Genomic DNA, 8461 nt, shown 5'->3' with positions numbered 1-8461 from the left:
ACAGGACCTAGTCGAAACCATGTAAAAGTCAGTGGGGGGCGCGGCAACTAGACGATGCTGTGTCACACCAGTGTCGGAGTTAACTCGGGTGAAACAGAGAATGTGAAATGGCGGCGGCTTCGGCGCTTTGACATATATATTAGTTGAAATTGTTTAATTTCAATGAAATCATGTGTTTTGATGCAACTCAATAAGCTGAGTAGGCGTGTGCGCTGCTCGTACTGACAGCACATGCGAGGCAAACAACGACACATCTAGGTCATAAAACCTCGCAAAAGTGCTGGATGACGACCCGTCTGCCGCCATACAAATGTCCTTAATAGACATGCCATTTGCTCAGGCCCACGAGGACGCAAGTCCGCGGGTTGAGTGGACAAAGCAATTGTGTCAACGATCCAGTGTGACAGCCTTTGCTTGGACACAGGCAGGCCTTTTGTACGTCCACCAAAACATACAAATAGCTGCTCAGAGAGTCTAAACTGTCTAGCACTCGATATAAGTGCGCACCGCATGTACAGGGCACAGCAAGAGTGTATTAAGCAGCTTCGTCCCGGCGTGTGTTTCGGGGCGGAAAGCAGATAGTGTTATGACCTGCGCTTTTAATGGAGTAGAAAGCACTTTAGGCACATAACCTTTTCTAGGCTTCAAGGTGAGTCTGAAATCACCTGACCTGAATTCAATACACGAGTTGTCATTTGAAAGCTCCTGCAGGTCTCCAACTCACTTAACAGAGGCCAGCGCTGAGCAGGAGCGCTGTCTTGAGAGAGAGCACTCACAAGCTCGCTGATTGGATGGGTCCAGTGAGAGCGTCAAGCACAAGCGCCAAGTCCCAAGTGGGTAGAGTAGAAGGGCGAGGAGGGTTCAGCCTTCTTGCTCCTTTTAAAAATCGTATGATCAGGTCATCTCTGCTGATCGGGCGATTTTCGACATGCGCGTGAAAGGCAGTTATATCGGCCACATATACTTTCAACGTGGATGGCATACGACCACTATCAAATCGCTCTTGAAGGAAGGAAAGAATTATTGGTATTGGGCAGTTGATTGGGTCTCCGCCCCGCAATATGCACCAACTTGAAAAAACTCTCCATTTATGTGCGTAAAGACGTCTCGTAGAAGGAGCCCTAGCCTCAGAGATAGTGTTCAACGCGCTGAGGGAAGTGCATCTGTTACTGGCAAGCTCCGTCGAGCGGCCAGACATGAAGGCTCCATGACTCTGGATTTGGGTGCCATATCGTTTCTTGTGCCTGAGAGAGGAGGTCTCTCTTCAGTGGGATAATTCACGGGGGGGCTACCAGCATCTCCACCAGTTCTGGGAACCACGGCTGATTGGGCCATTTCGGTGCCACTAACAGAACAGATTCCTTTTCCTCTCTGATTTTGCAAAGCACGCGAAGCAGAGGTTTGACTGGAGGAAAGGCATACTTGCGTACTTTCGGCCAGCTGTGAGCTAGTCAAGTCAAGTCAAGTCACCTTACTTATATAGCGCTTTTTACAATGCAAATTGTGTCAAAGCACTGCACAGTATCAAAAAAAGGAAAATAAAGTGTCAATAAGTTTGAATAGTGTCTTTGCAATAAGGTCGGCGATATCGCTGGAAATTAAGCGTCCCCAACTAAGCAAGCCAGAGGCGACAGCGGCAAGGAACCAAAACTCCATCGGTGACAGAATAGAGAAAAAAACCTTCGGAGAAACCAGGCTCAGTCGGGGGGCCAATTCTCCTCTGGCCAAACAAACCAGCAGTTCAGTTCCAAACTGCAGCAAGTCAGGTTGAATGGGCTCAGCTGGTTCCAGTGGTCTTTTCCGATGGCTGTCTAAGTGGCGGGGTCCTCAATGGGGATCTGTCTCTGGCGTTCATCCAGGTGTTTGGCCTCTGCCTACGATCAGGGACACATACGTCATCTCCCGGCGCTGATCCTCCATCTCAGGTGTTCGGTCATCTCAGATCATGTAATGGTTAGATCCAGACTGAAGTTCTGTAATTCCTGGCTACCACGGGATGTTAATCAGGTAGTGGGGGTGGTGGGGGTGGTGATGGCGCAGTGGATAAGACACATGCCTTTGGTGTGAGAGACCCGGGTTCGAATCCACTGTGAGACACCAATGTGTCCCTGAGCAAGACACTTAACCCCTAGTTGCTCCAGAGGCGTGCGACCTCTGACATATATAGCAATTGTAAGTCGCTTTGGATAAAAGCGTCAGCTAAATGAATAAATGTAAATGTAAATGTAAATGTAATCCCGTGGCAGAAACGTAGAGACAAGCAGAGACATGATTAGCGTAGCTGCTGTTCCATCTAAGCAAAAATAAATTGTTCAACCCAAGCTAAAGAATAATAATAATGTACATTTGATCAGATATAACTGCAGTACAAGATTATAAAATGCATTATGTGTATGCTTGGCTAAAGAAATGTGTCTTTAATCTAGATTTAAACAGAGAGAGTGTGTCTGAACCCCGAATGTTATCAGGAAGGCTATTCCAGAGTTTGGGAGCCAAATGTGAAAAAGCTCTACCTCCTTTAGTGGACTTTGCTATCCTAGGTACTACCAAAAGTCCAGAGTTTTGCGACCTTAGAGAGCGGGTTGGATTGTAGCGTGGTAGAAGACAAGTTAGGTACGCAGGAGCTAAACCATTTAGGGCCTTAAAGGCAAGTAATAATATTTTGTAAATGATACGGAACTGAATAGGTAGCCAATGCAGAGACTGTAAAATTGGAGTAATATGATCATATTTTCTTGATCTGGTAAGAACTCTAGCTGCTGCATTTTGGACTATCTGTAGCTTGTTTATTGAAGATGCAGGACAACCAGCTAGCAGTGCATTACAATAGTCCAGTCTAGAGGTCATGAATGCATGAACTAGCTTTTCTGCATCAGAAACAGGTAGCATGCTTCGAAGCTTGGCAATGTTTCTAAGATGGAAGAATGCTGTTTTTGTAACATGGGAAATATGATTTTCAAAGGACAAGTTGCTGTCTAAAATAACACCCAAATTTTTGACTTTAGAGGACGTAACAGTACATCCGTCTAGTTGCAAATTATAATCCACGAGATTCTGTGTACGGTTTTTTGGTCCAATAAGTAATATCTCTGTCTTATCTGAATTTAGTAGGAGGAAATTATTGGTCATCCAATCTTTTACACTTTTTACACAATCTATTAGCTTAGATAGTTGAGAAGTTTCATCTGGTCTTGTTGAGATATATAATTGAGTATCATCAGCATAGCAATGAAAACTTATCCCGTGTTTTCTAATAATATTTCCAAGGGGCAACATGTAAATTGAAAATAGCAGAGGACCTAGGACAGATCCTTGTGGTACTCCATACTTTACTGGTGATAATTGAGATGACTCCCCATTTAAATGAACAAAGTGGTAGCGATCGGACAGGTAGGATCTAAACCATCTTAAAGCCTGTCCTTGAATACCAATATATTTTTGTAATCGATCAATGAGTATATTATGGTCTATAGTGTCAAACGCAGCACTAAGATCAAGTAATACTAGCAATGAGGTGCAGCCTTGATCTGAAGCAAGTAGTAAGTCATTCGTAATTTTAACAAGTGCAGTTTCTGTACTATGATTGGGCCTGAAACCTGATTGAAATTCTTCATAGAGATCATTTTTTTGCAAAAAGGAGCATAATTGAGTAGACACAACTTTTTCTAAAAATTTTTACATAAACGGAAGATTTGAAATGGGTCTGTAATTTGCCAGTTCATTAGAATCTAGTTGTGGTTTCTTAATAAGAGGCTTAATAACCGCCAGCTTGAATGGTTTTGGGACGTGACCTAAAGATAACGATGAGTTAATAATATTGAGAAGCGGTTCTTCTGCTACAGGTAACAACTCTTTCAGTAGTTTAGTGGGTACAGGATCTAATAAATACGTTGTTGGTTTAGATGCACTGATAAGTTTATTTAGCTCTTCCTGTCCTATAGTTGTAAAGCACTGCAGTTTTTCTTTAGGTGCGATGAATGAAGCTGAAATACTAGACGCAGTAGAATCTACATTTGTTATTGTATTTCTGATGTTATCTATTTTATCAGTAAAGAAATTCATAAAGTCATTACTATTAAACTGTGAGGGAATGATTGTTTTGGTTATTATCTATGAGTTTGCGGATATGCTCTACCCTGGCAGCTTTTAGAGCCTGTCTATAGCTGGACATACTGTTTTTCCACGCAATTCTAAAAACTTCTAATTTAGTTTTTCTCCATTTGCGCTCAAGAGTACGAGTTTCCTTCTTGAGAGAATGGGTATAACTGTTGTACCATGGCGCAGTACGTTTTTCTCTAACCTTTTTCAATTTGAGGGGGGCAACAGCTTCTAATGTATTAGAGAAGATAGTGCCCATGTTGCTAGTCATTTCGTCTAGTTCATGCGTATTTATGGGTATACAGAGCAGTTGAGATAAATCAGGCAGGTTATTTGTGAATCTGTCTTTGGTGGCTGGAACAATAGTTCTGCCCAGACGATAACGCGGAGCCATATAACTAACATCAGTAATACGCAGCATGCACGATACAAGGAAATGATCAGTAACATCGTCACTTTGAGGTACTATATCTATATCAGTAAGATCAAGTCCATGCGATATAATTAAATCTAGCGTATGATTAAAACGATGAGTGGGCCCGGTGACATTTTGCTTGACTCCAAAAGAGTTTATTAACGCAAGTCCTAACGCATCGTTTGTATTATCAACGTGAATGTTAAAATCTCCGACAATTAGCAGTTTATCAACATTAACTAGTAGATCTGAGAGGAAATCTGCAAATTCTTTTAGGAAATCTGTATATGGCCCTGGCGGTCTATACACAGTAGCCAGAGCAAGAGATAGGAGAGATTTCTTTTGCATATCTAACAGTGTAACATTAAGCAGAAGTATTTCGAATGAGTTAAACCTCCTGTATCCTGTTTTCTGAGTAACATTGAGAATATCACTATATATTGTTGCAACACCGCCGCCACGACCAGTCTGACGGCTAGTGCATCCACTCCCAGGGGAGAGTGTGTCAGATAATAAAACAGCGGGCAGTGAGTGTTCTCCGCTGATGCGAAGAGATCCACCTCCACCCTGCTGAATACACTCCAAATCATATTGACTTTCAAAGGATGTAATCTCCACTCCCTGTGGAATACCCCGGCCCTCGACAGTAAATTCGCGCTGTAGTTCAGGCGTCCGGGGACATGTACTGCCCGAATGGAGAGGAGGTGTCGATCTGCCCACAGAAGGAGGTCTCTCGCCAGCCGCAGCACTGGTAGCGAGTTCACACCGCCTTGGTGATTTATAAACGCTACCACTGTCATGCTGTCCGTCCTGATGAGAACGTGACATGAAGAATGTCTGGGAGAAAGCACTCGAGCGCTAGGTGTACAGCACGGAGCTCCAGACAGTTTATGTGCCATGACTTCTCCGTTTCTGACCATGTCCCGAAGGCTGGTCTGCCATCGCATTTGGCTCCAGAAAATAACGACTGTAGAAGCCGCTCTCGCGGTCTGTGAGGGGCGCCGTCTCTACAGCGCGCTTTGCGAGAAGATTGTGTATTTCCTCTCACAGAACTGAGGCATTCCGCTCCCGTACAGTGGACATTAACACATTGTTGAAACGGGGCAGTCTGCAGAAGAACTGAAGCGTGTAGCCGTTCTTTATTGATTTCATAACCCACTCTAATACCTCTGGTAGTGCCTGCCACGCTTCCATGGTCAACATGGTGTAATATATATATATATATATATATATATATATATATATATATATATATATATATATTTTTTTTTTTTTTTTTTTCTATTTTATTTCAGCTAGATGCCAAGGAACCATTTCTCATTTTCATTTAGTTGTACTAAAGTAACTAAATAGCAATGTACTAAAATAACTAAAGCTGAAAAAAAATTCAAATAAAAACCATATAGACATATTTAACAAAAACAAAACAAAAAAACAAAAAATGACAAAATTAAACATTACTATAAAATAAAAATCTAAAAATAAAAACTCTAAATATTAATAAAAACTATAATACTATCTCAATTATGCTCAAATGATACTGCTGATTTACAAAAAGGCCTACAAATTAAGAAAGAAGATTTTTCAAATGTATGTTTCATTCAAATACATGTACACTTTTAGTTTTAATGACAAAAAAAGTAGTATTCAAAATGTATAATTTAGCATACAATTTGATAAGGACTGGAACAATGTGTTTAAATTCTCAATTTAATGTAAAAGAACTTCACAAAATAAGCTTTTCCCCACACATTTTCTGTCATTTTTTGTCACTGTTAAGATGTAGTAAAACACCCACAGATGTAGCAGAAAAATATGTGGCTTATGTTTGCATTCTCTTCTGTCACAGGCCATAATCCTAACCTTGAAATCAGGATCAGGCATATATTAAAATCATGGGTGTGAAAAAGGCTGAGAATTGAACAAATAATTGTAGTCCTGCTCAGAGGAAGAGATTTTCTAGTTTCGGTTCTGGTGTGTAACTCTTACCGTACTCCAGGTCCAGCAAACACGTTTAACAGACGTTCTTCATCTTACTGCAGGTCTGACACACCTCAGTCTTCTTGAAGCGCATCCGTACACCAGGACACCAGCGGAAAACAGTGCAAAGGCAGTGTTGTATAAACAATAAGCATATGACAAGCAACCTATAAAACATTTGTATGGCATGAGTTCAGGCTTTCAAACATCCAGTGGTATAACCTCAAGAAAACCTGACAATATTCATGATTGAAAATCTAAATAATTGTTAAAAAACACCTTTTATCATGGAAAATACTTTTGAAAACTTTTTTTGAAAATACTTAAGATACATATAAGATACAGTCAGTTAATTCTTAACATATTAAGTATACAGTCATGTGCATTCAATATGCAAAACCAACTTTTTTCTTCATGATTACATAAATTGCATCAAAATGTTGAAACTGATAGATAATATAAGTCATCCAAAACTGTATTAAATTAGCATAATATAAATATTACATTTATAATTACTTGGCATATGCATTTAAAAATATATTTTTCGTCATCTCAGACAAGCTTTTTTGTCAAATGTTGACCCATTTCCAACAATAAGTGCTTTACTGTATCTTCACACTTGCTTTAAGATGTTGTATAAATTCCTGATCTCTCTAAACTGCTCCCTCAGCAAGTTCTACCATGTCATTCACCTCATTAGAGGAGCTAAAGATAGTTTAAGCAATCACAGCAGCACTGATATCTGCTAAAGGAGAGAGAGCTGGCGTTCCGGATACTCATGTCTTTATGGCTCAGAAAGGGACAGATTTTCTGCTCACTGCTGAAACAGCTTCTAGTTCAGGACAGCCAAAGCGATTATTTGGATGTTTGAACAGAACAGCATGTGCTGACATTTGGCGCATCTAAAATCAGTTGCCTGTGTGTAAATATAATGTCATGAAGACATAATGGAAACAATGGATATAAACTGATATAAACAATGGAACAGCTGGATAAAAATAAATAACAGAGACAAATGGGATATATAAAGCCTTCCTAGAAATCCCAACCATGAAATACACAAAAACATCAAATGCATATTGGTTTAACTAGCAGGTGAATTAGCAGTTGTTGTGGCGTGACCAACTTGAAGACATGTTATAGAGTTTATGATAAGCTTTGTCAACGTTTTGAAATTTATTTTCATTTGTCTCTTCTAAACTGATATATTTTGTGAATTGCCGAGTGGTTACGAGAGAGTAAATAATAAGTAAACAAACCTTTTATCGTGATAATGCCAAAAAGCATCATAAAACTCATTACTAATATTTGACAGTAAAGATATTTGTAGAAAATATTTTAAACTGATATTAAGACCTTTATTAATCAAAACATCTCTGTAAACTTCATTAACGATTATAGTCTAATACATATCTGAACAGCAAGCACGAGCAGAGTGTACGAATTATTATTCAATTTCTCTCAGATGAAAATGTGTTGTTAAAATCTCTTTCTTTCAATAAGCCAAGAAACAGACACAGTTTTGATGCAGTCTGCAGTGAGTTAAGTGTTTGATAATCATTAAAACATACAGAATCTTACCAGTTCTGTCTGTTATAGGTGTTTGGAGTGAGGGACGTCGCCATTCCACGCACGCACGACGTCTCGACGTCACGCATCCTCTTAACAAAGATGTTTTTGGGGAGAGAATAATAAAACCAATAAAGAAAAAAAAATGTATATTAATGGTTTACTTAAAAATGATTAAAATATTAATTTGTGAAAATTAATTTATAATGAGAGAGAGAGAGAGAGAGAGAGAGAGAGAGAGAGAGAGTACTGTGTAGATTTTAATTCTTAATTTAAAGTTTTCGTGTGTTTAAAGTGTATTAACTTTTATTTTAGGACATGTAAATATCGGAATTAATATATAATTATTTTTAAATAATTCTTATATTTTTGCACACAGGCATGCCAGTACATACATTA

The 8461-nt window shown here is 39.4% G+C and overlaps 1 protein-coding gene across 5 annotated transcripts in view; it reads right to left on the bottom strand.

Moving 5' to 3' along the window:
• LOC306883412 (soluble guanylate cyclase 88E-like) overlaps positions 1-8145 on the bottom strand; it is a 30544-nt gene extending 22399 nt beyond the window's left edge. For 3 of the 5 annotated variants that reach the window (XM_079438648.1, XM_079438649.1, XM_079438645.1), the window contains exons 1-2: positions 8075-8145; positions 6503-6575 (exon numbers count right to left, since the gene is read on the bottom strand). The gene's annotated coding sequence lies outside the window, so the exon portion shown is untranslated. Of the gene's footprint in view, positions 1-6502; positions 6661-8074 lie in introns of all 5 variants that reach the window. The other 2 variants (XM_079438647.1, XM_079438646.1) reach the window with 1 other exon arrangement.
• Positions 8146-8461: the final 316 nt, after the last annotated feature.

The sequence above is a fragment of the Barbus barbus genome (assembly GCF_936440315.1).
Source record: "Barbus barbus genome assembly, chromosome: 17".
Lineage (NCBI taxonomy): Eukaryota > Metazoa > Chordata > Actinopteri > Cypriniformes > Cyprinidae > Barbus > Barbus barbus.
This window is presented reverse-complemented; position numbering and strand designations above follow the sequence as displayed.